General features: G+C 40.6%; 1 protein-coding gene across 1 annotated transcript in view; it reads left to right on the top strand.

Moving 5' to 3' along the window:
• Window positions 1-826: 826 nt before the first annotated feature.
• NLE1 (notchless homolog 1) overlaps window positions 827-19,436 on the top strand; it is a 691,532-nt gene continuing 672,922 nt past the window's right edge. Inside the window, exon 1 of the mRNA XM_044054321.1 lies at window positions 827-974. The gene's annotated coding sequence lies outside the window, so the exon portion shown is untranslated. The remainder of the gene's footprint in view (window positions 975-19,436) is intronic.

The raw sequence follows: 19,436 nt of genomic DNA, 5'->3' as shown, positions 1-19,436 counted from the left end.
TTCCTAAAAATTTTCTCCTTAGATGATGCTGTAAGTGAATTCAATACAACTTTCCTGAATATCCTAAATAGCCTTGCACCTCCAAGAAGGAACTCTAAAAAGAAATAATGCAATATGGCTATCCAAAAAGAGTAGAATGCTAATGCAGGACAGAGGAAAGGCATGGCAAGAATGGCAAAAATATAAAACACCACAAAATCTTGAAAACATCAGAATGCTTTGCAATTATACTAAAAAAACAAATTAACAAAGACAAAAAATATATAATAAGGGACAAGTCTGAAAATGACCTATAATTGACAAGTATGCACTTAAAGATAACAATAACAGTTTCAAAACAGTCATCAAAAATCATCAGGTAAAACAGACTTGAGACATGTAGCAGTCTTAAAACAGCTCTTTATTATGTTAACATCACAAACATTTTACTACTGAACTTTACTACAGTATTTTAAAAATGCAGTTAAGACGGGTTGTTGAGCAGTTTAATATGATAATATTCTTTTTCAACTATTAATAACTTTTAAATTTAAACAAAATTACCTATGTTCAAGCTTGCTGCATTTTATTTGAGGAGATTTGTGTCGGTACTTCTATTTAAATATTGCAGTTTCTAAAACTGAAGCTAACTTTTTTCTGTTACAAAAGTACCTCACATTTAAACAATTAAGTTTCTAAAATTAAGAATAAATACCAACCGTTCCAAGCAAATTGAAAAACTATGAATGCTGTATCAGTTATATTAATGTTCAATGGCTATTTAAGAATGGCTATCAAAGACCCGAAATTGCAAACGGCAAGTGGAGCATCACTATACGACTTTTGGCCAGGATAGGTTAGTAAGGGGGAGGGGGGAAACGAGCGTGAACTGTCTCGGAATGATGACATCAAAATACAGCAGTGGTTGGGGAAACGTGTGTAAGGTTAAAAACTGGTGGATTACCTTTTTGAGAAGGAAGTAAAGACAGAGTTAAGTATGTAAAGCCATACTTATGGTGACTTTTGTTTTTATGTAAACAATACAACGCACTTTCTACTTGATGTTTCTTGTGTCCGACCAGAATGTAGTAGCATTCAAGTTATTGACTCAAGAAGTGAGGACCAGAGCTAAAAAAAAATAAGGGATTAAGTCTTAAATCGTGACATTTCTGATTGGAATTGTTGACTAAATTGTTAACGGAAAACAGAATAAGGATAGTTATGTTGAGGTACATTATGAGAAAGAGAATAAATCTATAAAGACTGGTTTTATTCAGTGACTAATTCTCACTGTTGCACCACGCACACCCAACAATCAGACATTTTACGGGGATTAGAGCACATACTTTGAGGCGGAAATCTTGGATATTCTTGTAAAGCATATGCATTTCAAATGTATGCCTTGAGTTTCTGTACTGCATTGCGTGTACAGAATGGTAACGTACCGTGAAATCTAATCGGGGGATTTTGCTTGTCTGCCGAGTTCAGTCAGTTCGGTTTTTCTTTTCTGGGATTCTATTTCTGTGTGCCAGCCTGTTTTACAGAATGATGAACACATTTTAAGAAGCTTTGCACTCATTATAGGGCGAAGGCAAATTTGTATCCTGACTTGTGCTTCTGTGAGGTGCAAGCCCATAATGACATATATTGCTGTGCATATACTGCACTCAGTTTTTTCTTGCATTTCCAGTTTTAAGTATGAGATTTTATTTGTGCTGTACACTTTTTGGTCTGGAAGGATTGAGAGCAAGGCGTGAGACAACTGGTAAATGGATACGTGTGATGATAAAGAACGTGTTTTTCAGGCATATCTTAAATATTTTGTCACATTGTGCAATATTTCCAGTAGAATGGTTCAGTATGTAGCAGGTAATACAGCATACAGTATCCAATGTTTGTAGTTAAGTTGTAAAGAAATATACTGACTCGAAGGAACCAAGTATGTTGCAACAGAGTAGTGCAACAGTTCAGGTAAATGTATGAAATGATTCTAGCAGCACAACATAACATATCCCTGGATTCATGTCATGAAACGTAGTTGAAACCACCTGACACGAAAACAAACCCAAAGCCACTGAAAAGGACTGAACACCACACATGGTTAAACTCTAAAGAATGGCATACTGTGGAAGCAACAAAACATGCAAAGACAGTTCAATATTAGCATTTGGACACCCCATATATCCCTTTGTTCTATAGGTACACATCTGCATAACTGGAAAGTCTGCAACTATAACCTGTGCTGTTAGCACTGAACTTCAGTACAGAACCACTTGCTGTACAGGAATTTCAATCTTGTTTCTTTCCAGGAGCACTTGTAAAAGTGGCTGTGTTAAAAAAATAAATAAAAAAAAAAAATGGGAGCTGAAGAGTTCATTAAGAACATGGCATATGGTAAATATCAATAGTCATAATTTTTCCTTAGTGTTGAAGTAATGTAATTGTTTCTTTTAGTTCAGTAAATATTTGTAGTTCAGTTTGTATTGTGCACAATGTTTTGTCCTTAAAATTGTCAAGCACTTGCACAGTGCAGCTGATGCTACATTAGGTGTTAACTACCATCATCAAACGCACAATCCTCTCCTTTCTGCATAGCAGACAAAGCTATTATTTATCCTGTAGAACTTTGAAGTCCAGTACCAAACTGGTCCAGTTGCCTATATATTGAAGAATGTAATGTGCCGGTAATGTTGTGTGGTGTGTGCTGTACTAAACTGTAAGCAAACTGAAAAACAAGTTATCCTTTTAACTTGTGGTGATTGCAAACAGGTAAATAAGTATAACAGTTTGACTAAGTCATTGTGCTGCCGTCCTTTACTTGTGCATAGCCATTACGGCAAGTTAAGCTGGAAACTTTTAGGAGCAGTCAGTCTAATTGCAGGGTATCTTTCTGCTAGCTGGTTAGGAAATTTCTTCTTGTTGTTTGTCCCAGTTTTCAGAAGCCATCTTGTGAGGTGAGAGCTAGAGTTCTATATGCAGGATAACTTTCTGTATAAGGAGTTGTGACTGAATATTTTGCTCTCATTTGTCGTAGTTATCAAACATTCCCTTATGGGGTGGGAGGATGGCATAATGGTTAAGGTGTTTACCTTACAGACACAAGGTTTGATTCTCACATGTGGTATTTGGCTAGGCGTGAAGTGGCCCACAAGGGCAGTTAGGCTAGGCTATGTACATTTGGGAATGTTTGTCCTCTTGCTGAGTGTCCGTGTTGTGAAGTGAAAGCATAGAGTCCTAGATTTATTTTTTTATTTTACATTTGTTAACCTGGGATGTCTGACTGAGCCGAAAAGGCCCTTTTTCAGCAGAGGCCCTGGGAGAAAAGCTCCACATAAAAAAATGACAGATACATTTAGATATTTAGACATAAGTATACACACAAATTACAATAGACATGTTTTTACAGTGGTATGCAGCACATCAGCAGTTACAGTGGAGAGAACAAACCAGAAAATATTAATATTAATTTAAAAATGAAGGTAATTAATAGATTTGTGGTGTACAGCTGAAGTTTGAAACATAGGTAGACTACATACATAGTACACAGGTACAGTACATACATTGTACATTAGCCAGTGTTTGAGTAAGAGTGAAAACTGTTATCAGTACTCTAGGTTTAATATGTCTACCCTTATCTGCTTTCACTAGCCTGGGGAGCAATCGTAGCACTACCAACTTTGCTTGAGATGTTGCCTAATGAGGTTTTTAAAGGAGTCTTTGGACTATGTGTTTTGTATGCTGGCGGGGAGAGAGTTCCATTTTGTAGCCACTGAACTACTATATGGTGTGTCTCCAAAGCTATTGTAGCTGCTGGTGACTTCTAGTAGTACTTTGCTTGATGATCTAAGAGGCCTTTTGGCTGAGTGAAGTTGTACTAGTTTGAGGGCAGAACACTTATTGGGGAGGTAATAGATAGAATGACAGAGGCAGAACTGATTGTAGGTTAGGAGGTTGGGTAGTTCAAGCCAGTGGAGCTGTCTCAAAGCAGTACAGTGAAGAGTTCTATATGAGCAATTTGCACTAAAGCGGGCAATTCTGTTATAGCAGGCTTCCATTTTGCTTAGTTCGGTTTTGTTGAGATTAGTCAGAATGGGAGATGCATAGAGTAGGTTGGATAGAAGTTGGGAGCGAGCAATGGCTGATCTTGTGTTGCTGGTAAGAAATGGTTTGATACGGTAGAGTGACCCAGTTTGGCATGTACTTTTTTTAATAGTTAAGTTGAGATGGCATGTACTTTTTTAATAGTTAAGTTGAAATGACTATCAAATTTTAGGTGGGAGTCTGTGGTTATTCCCAATAGCTTAGCCTGTGCCACTGGAGCAATTGGAGTAGCATTTGTGGAGTAGGTTAGTGAATTGACTTATCAGTGTTTTTGTTAGAACTGGTTATAATCATCAGCTGAGTTTTCTTTGGATTGAGGATACGTTGGGCTTTGGTAAGGTTCAACATCAGAGAATGCTAGTTAAGTTGTTTGCAGGAGGGTGGGAATGTTTTGTGCAGCACAGATTAAGATAGTATCATCTGCATACTGAATGATAAATGCATGCTGTGTGGAGGTATGGAGGTCATTTGTGAAGATTGTGAATAGTAGTGGTCCTAAGATAGAATCCTGTGGGACTCCTATAGTTATGGGCAGCTGAGGAGAGAGAAAATGTTCCCATTTCACAGCTTGGTACCTGTCAATTAAGTAGCTTTAGAACCAGGTAAGAGTGGATGGTGGTTCAACATATGCAATGAGACTTGTTTCAGTCTTTGAGGGTCTGGTGTCCTTGAGGAACAGTGAGATTGATGTATCCTTGTAGTTTTGACAGTTAAAACTTGACATGCTGAATTCCAGTGAGTTTGAATTTGGGAATATGCACAAAGTTTCACTTTTCAGTACATATTCAGTTCAGGCGAAAACACTCCATGTAATCCTGCTTGCTCATTATTCTGCTTGTCAGAGTAGGCATGCATTGGAAAATGGGACAGTTTGGTGAGAAACTTAGAATTAAAATAATTAAGGATACTAGATAACTAGTATTCTATTTTGCAGTGCAGAAATCAGATGGAGTCTGATAAGGACAGTTACCAGGAATCTGTAATGCAAAAAATATGGTGCTGCAGTCTGCCACAACCACATTAACAAAAAGGTCCAGATATTCATTGTGCACACTGTTTTTGTATGTTGCCTGTAAAGACCTCCATTATATTCCAGACATGGGAAGTGTTGTGTAGCATGACAGTGCTACACAGTCCAGTAGAGAAAAATGTTACAGTGGGGAAAAATGTACAGTTAGCTACCCTTCCCCATTACACTGTGCTCTGCTGTCACTCCTAGGAGTGATTTAAAAAAAATGTTTCACTTAGATATGGCAGTAGAGCTAAGATAATTACCATAATTTGGTAATAAAGACATCTGATGCCATTTGAGATTCCATTGTCAGGAATTTAGCAGCATAACTGTATTTGGGTAAGACAAGTATAGTTGTAGTAGGTATGCCTGCACCATAATGAACTACCTTGCCAGTGAGGTTATTCATACCATGGAATTTTTATCCTTTTTGTCTTCTTTTTCTTCTTCTGTGCTGATGTCTCCTCAGCTGAGCATTGACAGCAATACATCAGCAAGGAAAGGGGCTCAGACTGGAAAACAGTGGATGATCTATTTGCACACTATGGGGATCAGCTTATACATGAATTGTGCATACTTCTGGGCGGAACACTTGCATATATACTTCCAAGTGCGGACGTCACACACCTTCAAGAATGCAATTCCAAACAGTCAAAAATGAGCAAACAAACTTGTAAAAATGTGTAGAAACAGGCAACCTGATGTCCAGATAGTCAATACTAACCACAGGAAACAAAGTCCAAGTTTCTTCTTTTACGTAAAAAGGTTTTATTTTTCAAAGACAACGCTGGCCGTGACCCTGTCACAGCTTCCTCAGAAGACAAGTAAACAGCTAAACTGGTCAGTTCAAATACTCAGTAAACAGGAAGTGACAAACAATGGCACTTCCTGAACTAATTTGACTCTATAAAATAATGAATAAAATCATGAATAATCATAAAACTCATTGAATTATCTATAAATATTGCATGATAAAAGACAACATAAAATGTTCTTACTAGTGCATTTACATTAACATTGTAAAAATTATGCATTAAACACACAAAATAATGTACATATAGGCATTACCTAAAGTAGCTCCTTAGTTTAAGAACACATGAAATGTTACAGTTCTCATTGAGGCCATCTAGCCTAAATGCATCTAAATTCAACTGCCATAAACGCTCAACACTCAAGAACTATCTGAAAGGGGCCTCCCTATCGGGTTAAAGGTACTTGATCAATACCCATAAAACAAAAGAGTGGTCAGGGTTACTGCTAACATGTTTTGCTAAGGCATTCTCTAAAAGAGGTTTTTTATGGCATAAAGGTGCTGGTATATTCTCTCTTTTAGTTTACTATTGGTTTTTCCTATGTGCGAAGGGCAGGAATTACACAAAGCAATGTACACCACTGACTTTGAATCAAGTAATCCTCTGCTTAATGTTGTATTTTTATTCCTAACTATAAGGAATTTCCAGTTCTCATCACTTTACACATGTTGCAGCATCCACATTTTAAATGAACCTCTAGGTCTTGAATGTGACCATACGTAGAAGTATGCTGTAAAGTTCTTTCAAATTATTGCTGCTCCTGTAAAATTACATAGGGCGCTGACCTAACTCTGTCAATCAAGTTAAACGGAATTAATAATAGTGGGCCAGTTTTTTAAGATAATGGCCCAAATTCCTCATTGAATTCAAGTTAAATTGGGTTATAAAACTTAAAAGAAAAGTTTCTCTGCTGATTTAGTAAGGAATTTTGGTGTGCTAATTCATTATCATTATTAGACCTACCTACCCACCATTAAGATTGATCAAGTAGTGGTTTTATACAACCCTTTTGTTCTTTTAGTATCAACTTCATTTTATAAGCCCTTCTAAAGAGAGGGACCTTGGGGTATCCGGGCGTTTATAAACACAGGCCTTTTCCAAGAAATTGGCACTCAGCTTCTTTAAATCGCCAGGTGTTACACATCTTTGGACTATGTGTTTTGTATGCTGGCGGGGAGAGAGTTCCATTTTGTAGCCACTGAACTACTATATGGTGTGTCTCCAAAGCTATTGTAGCTGCTGGTGACTTCTAGTAGTACTTTGCTTGATGATCTAAGAGGCCTTTTGGCTGAGTGAAGTTGTACTAGTTTGAGGGCAGAACACTTATTGGGGAGGTAATAGATAGAATGACAGAGGCAGAACTGATTGTAGGTTAGGAGGTTGGGTAGTTCAAGCCAGTGGAGCTGTCTCAAAGCAGTACAGTGAAGAGTTCTATATGAGCAATTTGCACTAAAGCGGGCAATTCTGTTATAGCAGGCTTCCATTTTGCTTAGTTCGGTTTTGTTGAGATTAGTCAGAATGGGAGATGCATAGAGTACGTTGGATAGAAGTTGGGAGCGAGCAATGGCTGATCTTGTGTTGCTGGTAAGAAATGGTTTGATACGGTAGAGTGACACAGTTTGGCATGTACTTTTTTTAATAGTTAAGTTGAGATGGCATGTACTTTTTTAATAGTTAAGTTGAAATGACTATCAAATTTTAGGTGGGAGTCTGTGGTTATTCCCAATAGCTTAGCCTGTGCCACTGGAGCAATTGGAGTAGCATTTGTGGAGTAGGTTAGTGAATTGACTTATCAGTGTTTTTGTTAGAACTGGTTATAATCATCAGCTGAGTTTTCTTTGGATTGAGGATACGTTGGGCTTTGGTAAGGTTCAACATCAGAGAATGCTAGTTAAGTTGTTTGCAGGAGGGTGGGAATGTTTTGTGCAGCACAGATTAAGATAGTATCATCTGCATACTGAATGATAAATGCATGCTGTGTGGAGGTATGGAGGTCATTTGTGAAGATTGTGAATAGTAGTGGTCCTAAGATAGAACCCTGTGGGACTCCTATAGTTATGGGCAGCTGAGGAGAGAGAAAATGTTCCCATTTCACAGCTTGGTACCTGTCAATTAAGTAGCTTTAGAACCAGGTAAGAGTGGATGGTGGTTCAACATATGCAATGGGACTTGTTTCAGTCTTTGAGGGTCTGGTGTCCTTGAGGAACGGTGAGATTGATGTATCCTTGTAGTTTTGACAGTTAAAACTTGACATGCTGAATTCCAGTGAGTTTGAATTTGGGAATATGCACAAAGTTTCACTTTTCAGTACATATTCAGTTCAGGCGAAAACACTCCATGTAATCCTGCTTGCTCATTATTCTGCTTGTCAGAGTAGGCATGCATTGGAAAATGGGACAGTTTGGTGAGAAACTTAGAATTAAAATAATTAAGGATACTAGATAACTAGTATTCTATTTTGCAGTGCAGAAATCAGATGGAGTCTGATAAGGACAGTTACCAGGAATCTGTAATGCAAAAAATATGGTGCTGCAGTCTGCCACAACCACATTAACAAAAAGGTCCAGATATTCATTGTGCACACTGTTTTTGTATGTTGCCTGTAAAGACCTCCATTATATTCCAGACATGGGAAGTGTTGTGTAGCATGACAGTGCTACACAGTCCAGTAGAGAAAATGTTACAGTGGGGAAAAATGTACAGTTAGCTACCCTTCCCCATTACACTGTGCTCTGCTGTCACTCCTAGGAGTGATTTAAAAAAAAATGTTTCACTTAGATATGGCAGTAGAGCTAAGATAATTACCATAATTTGGTAATAAAGACATCTGATGCCATTTGAGATTCCATTGTCAGGAATTTAGCAGCATAACTGTATTTGGGTAAGACAAGTATAGTTGTAGTAGGTATGCCTGCACCATAATGAACTACCTTGCCAGTGAGGTTATTCATACCATGGAATTTTTATCCTTTTTGTCTTCTTTTTCTTCTTCTGTGCTGATGTCTCCTCAGCTGAGCATTGACAGCAATACATCAGCAAGGAAAGGGGCTCAGACTGGAAAACAGTGGATGATCTATTTGCACACTATGGGGATCAGCTTATACATGAATTGTGCATACTTCTGGGCGGAACACTTGCATATATACTTCCAAGTGCGGAAGTCACACACCTTCAAGAATGCAATTCCATGTTGGTTCCATGGCTTAGAGGGATAAAGTCCTACCTGCGACCCTTTTGACCGGGATGCCTGGAGGAGTTATTGGAGGTTGTGGAAGGAATGACAAAACATGTGCCTGCTTGCCTGTGTCAGTGGAGACGGTTTGGGTGCATGTTGGTCAAGCCAGGTATCACTTGGTAGTGGAGATTGGGATAGTTGATGGTCACAGTAGGTAAAGACAAGATGGGAGTACTCCGGAGCGTGCACTTCACCACTGAGGAGATACTACACCTCCACACAAATTCCTATGTGGACATTCCCCTTACAATCCTGCAAGTGCAGGATGCTAGACGAAGGATTTACCTCTGAAGTTGAAATTCCTTCCCCGTGGTGGCGTATATGATGCTGGAGACAGCACAAGTCATCTCTACCTCCTTTTCCCTGGTTTCCTAGTGCCCTTTCCCATCTCACCAGTTATTCTGGTTGTCTGGTGGTCTGTATTCCAGTTTCTTACTCTGGGAAGGAGATCCAGAAGATAAGTCAGCTGTGTGAATAAGATAAAAAAGCAAAAAAAAAAAAATATTCCTCACAATTTTCTCCAAGTTAAACTTTCATATTTACTGTCTAAAATGCACTTCACCACCTCTTGCTTTTCATACCACTCAGTAACAATTTTGTACCAGTGGCTCTACAAATATCCACATTAGGGAACTAAATCTATACCATCAAATAAGTTAGGGTTGCTGGAGAAAAAAGTTCTTATCTCAGTTTATTCCCAGCCTATGGAAAAACTTGCCATTACAGATAAAGTAAAGTACTATTCTGTCTGCCTTTAAGGTAAGTCTTGAAGACTTGGTGAATATCTACAGTTACACCAGGATTGTCATGATCATTCCTCATCAGTTTTGGGAGGCGAGTTCTGTTAAGTGCTTGAAAAAGGAGACACAAACTTTTAAGTGTTTCTACTTTAAAGTTTTGTATGGAAAGGCTTCATATGGTCCTATTGATTGCTTGCCTAGTATTGTTCCTATGTTTGTTTGTTACTGAGCTTATTAGACACCCTTTATCTGGTGAATGCATTACAATGGAACATTCTGTGTCTATTACACTCCATGTGAATGGCAGTTGCTTTAAGACTGTGATTTAAACTGGTATTCCAGAGTGACAGTGTTTCAAGAAAATGTATATAGAATATTATTGAATTCTGGCTAGTCGACCATAGACAGGTAACACTTCTGCGTTTTTAAACTGGGAAGTACATGTGTACTATGAGAGAGAGAGAGAAAGTGTGCAGTACCTAAGGGGTACTTGCTTATTGACTACTTTTTATTTCCTTTAATTTGAGCAAGTCACTTAACCAAGGAGTACTTTGGGGCAATTAGGAAACTGGGTTAGGCTCCTCAATAGTCTGCTGGAGTGCAAACCTAATAACTACAAATGAACATTATAGGAAATCCAAGCAATTTTATAAAGAGCAGCCAAATACTTTTATTTTTTGGATGTATGTATCTTTTAAATGTTTTACTGTTTTTTATGTAAATGGTTTTGATAGAAAGTAAGCCCAAGTGGTCTAGACTACCTGAACATACATGTAAAAATTGCCAGCCAGACCCAACTACATGGCATACAGGGATAAATCCCTAACTATTTATGATCAAAGTTCGATTAGCATCTCAAGTGATGGAAGAGCCAGGCAGGTAAGGGTGAGGCAGAATGACCTACACCAGCTTGCCCACCCTGGAGGAGAGATGGTGGTCCTGTTCAGTCGATTATGCCATGTAATCAGCTGCTGGCAAACCCCAAGGCCATGGTACCTGGGGACATGGGTTTGACAGTCCCAGACTGGTGAAGGGAGCCCTCAAAATTGTAGAGGACATAGGAAGCTCCTGGGTGATTTGGTTGTTTACATAAACCAGTAGGGAGTAGGATTAAGGCTGTAACAAATATTCTGTCATTGCCAAGATGCCACCAATGGCATAAACCTCTGCCATATATATGTATATCTGCCATGGTTTAGTGGTAAATCACTTTGTGTATGGAGTGCAGGGTCCTGGGTTTGAGCCTTGAAGAGGCAGTTTATTTTGGTTTTGGAGGGTGGCTTAATGGCTAAGGTGTTTGCCTTACAAACACAAGGTGCAGGGTTTGAGTCTCACAAGGGATAATTGGCTAAGCTTAAAATGGCTCGCAAGGGCAGTTAGCTTAGTACTAAACTATGACCTATGGCCACCTGTCTGACACCCACACGTAGTCAGCTGTTGCCCTCACTGGAAATACCCTGGGTGGAGAAAATGAATGAGCTAGGCTCATGGGGGTGGGCTCTTGATGGTAAGCAGATATGGTGGAGAAAGAATGCCTAGAAATAATTATCAAAATGTATATTCTTCTTTTAGTGAAATTGACATTTTCTGTTTTGTTTTTAATTCCGTTAGTTTTGTAGGTCTTTTAAAGAGGATTTTGCTTATCTGAGAACTGACAGGTCTTTACAATAACATCGTAAAGCACATTGTTCCTCCCCCTTCTGTGTCCTGTATGGATCTGTTGTATGCATCCAACATTACCTCATGCTCCTATGAGCCCATTAATATTCATGCCATTTTATTTGCAGATCTGATGTTATGTAAGTAGTTGAATATGTTGTTAATATTCATAATTCTCTGTTTGAATTTTGAGTTCCATCCTGTCAGCAAATTCATCTTTCCTCCCAGAGATGCACAATCGAGTAGTTTCTAATTTGTCCCATAGAGTCACAGCCCATCCTTAATCGCTGAGTGTAGATATGCTCATGGAAGGGGAGGAGGCTGGAGATCCACCAGTGCCATTCAAGGTTGTTGCCCTGTGATGGTGGTTGGCCCTGTTCCCTTCTTAGAGGAGAGTTCTTTTTTCCAAGCCATTAGAGCAGTGAAGCATGGTTTCAGAAGCCTTCCTGCACAGTGCTGTTAGCCTGGCAGTTGCTCTGAACTTTCTTCTTAACTGGACTACAGAGTGGCTCACCTTCTGACAATACACCATCCTATCTGTCCTCACAAAAAAGGTGGGTAGATAATGCCTTATCACCCTCATACACACACCAGCTCCAGCAAGAACCTGAGCTGTCATTCAAACTCTGATCTCCTGGGTTGTAATGAGGGTTTTATTCCTTTATGCCAGTGCGGCTGGCAGGCGTTGTGAAGAGTTAATGAATGTGGACCATACCTATTAACATCCTATTAACTTGTTTGCTCAAGAAATCTGGATAAAGACAAAAATAATGGGGGGGAGCAACAAAGGCCCAAAATCAGGGAGGAATATTTAAAAAAAAATACTTGAATACACCTGAAAAGTACCGGTTTCACAGGAGCATGCATTTTCTGAACAGTAGGGAGGTATGAAACTCTAATATCTGGCATTATTGACTAACTGTAATTCTTGGTGATTTACCAGAAAGTTAAACAATTTACAGGGTCATGGCAAAAATATGAGGCAAAATCAGGTACACTGCAAAGTAACTGAGAGGTGTGATGTGGACAAGAAATGAGGATGAATTTATAGGTTGACTATTTTTTTTTTTTTTATCTTTTTGTTCCATTATGATTTTTAGGTTGTGTATATGCCATGGGAAGGAGATCTTTGGACTGTTTTCATTTTTGCAAGGCACTACTTGCCTAGCTTGGGAAAGAATGTGATTAGAAAAAAATTCCAAGGCTGAGCCAGAACTGGTTTGAGGAATAACTGGCTGCTGGTCATTATTAGCCAATTTATTTAATATGGGATGCTTGTAGTTTGGGATAATTGAACAGTATTTTATTACTGTTTTATAGCATATATCATTTTAGTATCTAAAGTAGTGGTGACAATGCAGTGGTTTCTAGGGATGGGAAGTCTTACCTTTGGTGGAAATAGCTTGTGTGGTTGGTGTCTAGGCTCACATGATATGATGTTCTGGTATGTATTTTATCTTCTGGAGTTGAAGAAGGTACACAGTACAAACAGTAGGCTAGCAGTTATAAAAAGATTAATATCCATACTCATATTTAACTGGCTGATAATAGTGCAGTAGTCATAATGGATGTACAGCAAAAAAAAAAAAAAAAAAATCCAGCACCATATTGCAGTGAACCAAAACAAATATCACTCCACATTGACTCTTCTCAGATAATGTAGTAGCCATTCTCCCTCATATTTTGTATTTCTGCCTGTAACAGTTGAATTGGTAATGTAATAACTTTGTACAGTGTTCAGTAACTGTGTTTTCATAAGTAATTGTCTTAACTTCAAGTCTGTAATTACAACAGTGAATTGCAGTTGCATATTTTCAATTTTTACATAGTTGTACACTGATCTCTTATGGGGAGCTCTCTCTGTCAACCAGCAGGACTGAGCCTGGCACCTAAAACTTTCCCAAGCTACTGCCCCTCCCCTTACTATTAATGTTCTGGTTTCCTCCCACATCCCAAATACATGTTGCAGGTGGATTGGACACTCTAAATTGGCCCTAGGTGGGTGTGTGTGTGTGTGTGTGTGTGTGTGTGTGTGTGTGTGTGTGCCTTCTGTGGAAGGTTGGGCACCGGGCTGGCAACTCCACACTGTCAAACTCCACTGCCAATCATGAGCGGACAGGTGATCTGCTGTGGTGACCCCTAACCGGGAAAAGCTGAAAGAAGAAGAGGAAGGGCTCACTATAGAACTCTTTTGTCTCCTGCCAAAAGTGCAGTAGCTTTTGTAAAATGGCCACAGGCTACTATGACAATCTAGTAGTTTTTGGTGGTGTTTTTCACTTTTTTATGGTGCATTTTTTCATCTGTCTTCCAACTTCTCTATTTCCTTCTAATGGTCATTTTGTTCTCGTTCTCTTTTTTTTATCACCAAGAGTTTGTGACTGACTCCATTTCTCCCCTCTTATGCCTTTGCAGCCTCTCCTGATTAGCTCATCAGCTCTGTTGTTGGCTTCTTTTGCTATGTTTGATTCCTTTGGCTTTTGTTACAGATTTGCCAGTTGTACAGTCAGATTCCTTTTCTTTGTTCTGCTATTTAAAAATGTTCAGTCACAGTTTTGGCAGTAGAATATTTAGTGCATTTTTCTTAGTATTACCTGGAAAGAAGGAATCCAAGGACATTGTAAAGTGTAGGTGTCAGAATAAAATCCCTGTTTGAGATGAGCATTATCTGTTTGTAATTTGTCTAGGAGAGGAGCATTTTAAGGCTTGTTGTTAGACTTGTTTTGCATTTGAATCTTCTATTTGAAGATGTAGCACAGAGTAGCTTTGGAGAGGATAAAGTCTTTTACTACTGCTTCCTGTGTGTCAGTGTGGACTACCTCATAGTTGACCCCTTCTGCCCTCTCTGAGGTGCCTGTTGTTCAGTCAGAAGCTTAGAGGAAATGCCATCAACTCAATTATGTCTCTTCCCAAGATTCTTCCGTGAAGTCGGTACAACAAACTTAGGTCTGAATAGCTGTCCCCCTCAGGTTCCCAATCAGGGGATTTCAAGACATATGTAACTCTGGTTCCTCAGAATGCATCCCTTCTAATCTCAGAGCTGATGGTGTTTACTTAACATCAGAGGTGCAGTCTTGTCTTTCCTCTTCCATTTCTATCAGTTTTCAATGAAGCATTTCCGAAGAGCTTATTTAGGAAAAGGTTACTTGCAAGCCTTTATAGAACAAATTTGGTCATTGGTGTTTTTCCCTAGTAATGTTGAGGTTTTCAGAAGACCCTTGTATCGACAAATTTTTCAGCCCCACTATTTTAGCTCTTCTGGCCAGGCTATGCATAGGCAACAGTCCCCATGAGGCTGTTGCTTTACTCACAGTTGTAGATGCTGATATCACCTGGGCCATTGGTATTGACACTGACGTTAATATTGTCAACATTAAGGAATCCCTTTAAATCAAGACTTGGTCTTAACTCTTTGCCATCTGATTTAGTTACAGCTTAGTCAGGGCCAACCATTCGTTTGCTGAAGTTGGTCTTTCTGAGTTTAATGTCATTGCCATTTAAATTGTCCTTGGGGCCTGAGGTATCGCTGGTCTATTAGTTAGCTTAGGGCTCTAAGGTCTTTGTTTCCATCCTAATCCCAGCTGTTGTGGGTTAGGCATGGCCTCAGTCATTTGTTATATGTTTTTAATACTGTTGCTGGTGTCATTGAGGAAGGCCAACCTGCAGGTGCGTCTTTCAACTTTGCTTTCATTTCTGTGTCAGAGACTCTCCTATTGCTATGTTCTTTGCAGTGCACCCTTCACTTCAGAATGTTGGATTGGAGGCCAGCTGCAGGATGTCTTTAGCTCATCTAGACAGAGGTGGTGGTCTGCCTCCTTGGACCAGTCATTTCCAAGACACAAGGTAAGGCATACAGTTAAAAGAGGAAGTGCTTGGATTTTTCTCAAGTGTCTTCCCCAAGTTTGTGACTGTATTAGAAATCCATAAAAATAGAGGCAGGATGAACCACTGACCCCCCTTTCTCTACATAGTGCGTCCTTTTGGAGGTGTGGCATTCACGTAAGCTGTCTCCCTGGCTGATTCCACCCCAGCTTGACAAGATTGTTTGACTAGTGGTCAGAACTGCATAGCAAAACAGCCGCTGTGGCACCTGCTATGCAAAAGAGGCCTGATGAGGTACTCTGGCCTCCTAAGAACTGGACATGTTATTCACAAACTCCATAGGTCAACTGCAGTGTGGCAATGGCTGCCTTTAAGAAGGCCCCCCACACTGCACAGGCTATGGATGGAGTGAGGAAGCTTGTTTCTATGTCTTCCACTTTCACATTAAGAGATGTAAATTATTTGCATATGCTGCTGTTCTAGAGAGAGCTGATTTAATGAAACCTGTAAAACTGTGGAGTGGTTCCCAGAAGGGGACTTGAAATCTAAACTGAAGTCCTAGTTGTCTGTTTCCTCTGGTGAAAACTTCACCATACCCTTAGTGGACATTGTGGTGGATGGTGCAGCAAAGGCAGCAGGCACCAGTTTGACAGTACGTTTTCATGTCTGGCAGTATCTCTCTGACTTTACCAGAGGTACAGGAGCAACCTTTGACAGTGTTGTTTCCAGTAGGACCCTGCTGTTTGGTCCACTATGAAAAGTGAGTTAGAGAAGTAGGAACAAGAAATTAAGACTCTTGACTGTTGTAGTGAAGTTTAAAGTATCCAAATGTTCATTCTGTGACACAGCAGAGCCTGTATCAGCTTTGGTTCAGATGTGACCAACAGCAGTGCAGCAGCCAAGGTTCTAGGACATGTGGTCATAGCCATGGTAATTTCCAAAATGCCTGCCTGCCCAAAGATAGTTACAACCAGTAAAACAACCAGGGATGGGGGGTTTGCATTATAATCCCCAAGACCTCTCCTGACTGTCTCACTCTGGAGGCAGTTTAGTGCCAGCATTTCGTCCACATGCCTATGTGGATTGCTGTCACGTGGGAGGTATGGTTAAGCTCAAGCTATCCAGAGGTTCATAGGTAGGTACTAGGCTATCTGCCCGAGGGCATTTATAAGCCTAGCCAGAGTATGTTGGCTTTCGCAGCCCCATTGATTAATTAACTGATCCTCTGTCAAGCAGAGCCAATGAAGTGATCCCAGGGGTGTATTTTCTGTTACCCATCCACTTGTCAAGGTTTCTCTTGAAGAGTGTTAGTGAGGGACTCTGCCTAATGTAGTTTGGAATTTTGTTCCAAAGCATGGGGAGTCTCTGTGACAGGAATCTATCCCTCCAGCATGTTCTATTTATTGTTGTGGCAAGGTTTAGCTCACTAGAGCACGTGGCTCGCAGTGACTCAGATTTTTTTAGGTGGAGCATGTCCATCAATTCTGAGTTGGACATGGCTTTGTAAGTCAGGTAGAGATCACCTCTGAGTAAGCAATATGCCACTGAGTACAGCCAGAGTTTTTTCAACCGGGCTGAATAGGACATATGTTTGAGGCCAGTAATCCTCTTGGTGAGGTACTTTTGTGGTCTTTCCAGCTGTTGGAAGTGTCTTGAGAGGTACATCCCAAGTGGGGCATTGTACTTTATGATGGGTCTGATGAGTGACGAGTAGAGGGGCACTATAACCTCATTATTTCTAGATGCAAACCCTTTAGTAATTAGATGGGCCACACAGAATGATTTCCTAACCACTTTGGCAATATGATTTTCAAAGGAGAGATTGCTATCTACCTGGGTTCCCCAGATCTCTTATTACCTCTTCTGTATTAAGGGGACTGCCACCTATGTGGCAATTCATGGGTGTTTTGTTTTTCCCAAACGGGATGACTATGCATTTTTTGACTTCTAGCTTGAGGCCATGACTTTCACACCAGGTGTCTGTCTCAGTAAGGCCTTTTTGGAGGATGTCCATGTCAGCCGGAGAGTCAATTATGGCTCCCAGTTTTCAGTCATCTGCGAACTTGGTTAGCCATAGTCCTGTGTTTGCCTGTACTTCTGAGAAGTATATGCCGAACAGTAGGGGTCCCAGGACCGAGCCTTGTGGGACACCACATGTGACTGGTTTAGAGTCGGACCTGGAGCCTGCTATTCTTACCGTGTGAGTTCTGTCTGTAAGCCAGTTGGCAACCCATCTCGTGATGTAGGGGTTTATGTTCATGCTGGTGAGTTTTTCTGTAATACCCGAGTGGGAATGGTGTCAAAAGCCTTGGCGAGGTCAAGGTAGGCTGTGTGAACCACCTTTCCCTCCTCTATGGCCTTAGTGACTGTCTCGAAGAAGTCAACCAGGTTTAGTAGGCATGATCTGCCCTTAACAAAGCCAAACTGGGTCGGGTCAAGTGTTTGGAGGTTCCCAATGTCTTTGTTAATGAGTTCCATGATGATGAGCTCCATAGCCTTGCAGACCAGGCTAGTCAGGCTTATGGGGCGATAGTTACCAGGGTCAGTTGTGGCCCCTCCTGTGTGGAGAGGAATAACCGTTGCTGTGCGCCATTCTGTGGGCACATAGCCTGTGGAGAGGCTAAGGTTGAACAGCGTGTTTAGGTGGGGGTTAGTTCATTCTGTAGTTCGTGCAAGACGCAGTCTGGGACACCATCTGGTCCCACTGATGCTGTGTTTTTTGGCTTTTGAAAGGGCTGTTTTCACCTGTGCATCTGTGATTTCTGGGACACTACACTTTTCCGGTATTGTTGTGGGCCCTTTTGGGGGTGAGAGGGAGTGAACTTTGCACTGAATCTATCTGCCAGGATGTTGGCAATATCAGTAGGTTCAGTATATTTTGTGCTATTTTGCAGTAGTTCAGTGCATATCTGCCAGTTGCCACTTAGATTCTTAACATAGCTAAAGAAGGCTTTGTGGTTATCTTTTGAATCCTTGGCTATTTTTCTTTCAAAGTTAGCCTTGGATGTTTTATGAGGGACCTTAGTTTCTTACTGATACTGATCAGGGATGTCTTTCCTTCTTGGGATTTGCTTTTTTTCTGAACTAGTTTCCTCCTTTTATTGTATAGCCTGTTTGTAGCAGGGGTCCTCCAAACTGGTTTCCTTCTCTTAGAGGAGTGAGTCTTGGTTTTGCTAGGGATGGCACAATCCATGCATCCTTGTAGGTGCTCATAGAGTGCATTTGTAAAGGTTTCTGCATCTTGGTCAGCGTTATCCTTTAGCGTGGGGGCTGTGAAACTTACCACTTCTGTCTTAAGTAAAGTGAAGTTTGCTTTTAGAAAAGTTTTTTACTGTGGTTTCCATATTTGGGGGTGGCGGTGGGGACATCCAGAGTGATTAGTTTATGGTCTGATCTGACAAGTGACTGGTTGACCTCCAGTGCGAAACACCTGTCGCCCATGTTGGTGATGACCAGGTCCAGTATGTTTTTACCTCTGGTAGGGGAGTTTACCAGCTGATCCAGGGCGTTTGAGTTGATGAATTCCAGGAAGCGTTGGGCCTGGGAGTTTGTACTGGAGTAGTTTTCCCAGTTAATGGTAGGGTAATTTAAAATCGGCCAATATCAGGGTGTCCGGTAGGACCTTCATGTTTTCCAGTGTCTCCAGAAAGGTGGAGTGGTGGTCCTGGGTCATGGAGGGTTATCTGTAGCAGGCCACAATTTGCATTGCAAATTTGCCCGATGTTAGTTGCACATGGATGATCTCAGAGGTATCATGCTGCGCCACTAACCTGGAGGTGTAGGTATCCTTGAATATGGATGCACCCCCTCCTTTTGTGTTTCGGTCCGTGTTCTGTGGCCGAAACGTGTGGTATGAGTTGTAGCTCGGTAGTGCTGGGGTGCTCTCTGGAGCCTTGAACCAGGTTTCAGTTACTGCACAGATGTCGACTTTCTCCATACTGAGGAGTGCTTTGAGTGCATGCATTTTGAGATTTAAACTCCTGGCGTTGAGCAGCATAACCCTCAGTTTTTTGTTAATTGTGCTGTTTACGGAGGTGGGTTTGACTTTTGAGCCTTGCCTAAAACAGGCACTATGGAGG

This window comes from Protopterus annectens, chromosome 13.part0 (assembly GCF_019279795.1).
Source record: "Protopterus annectens isolate FY-2018-M chromosome 13.part0, PAN1.0, whole genome shotgun sequence".
NCBI lineage: Eukaryota > Metazoa > Chordata > Ceratodontiformes > Protopteridae > Protopterus > Protopterus annectens.
The sequence above is the reverse complement of the archived record's forward strand: the minus strand, read 5'-3'. Positions and strand labels throughout refer to the sequence as shown.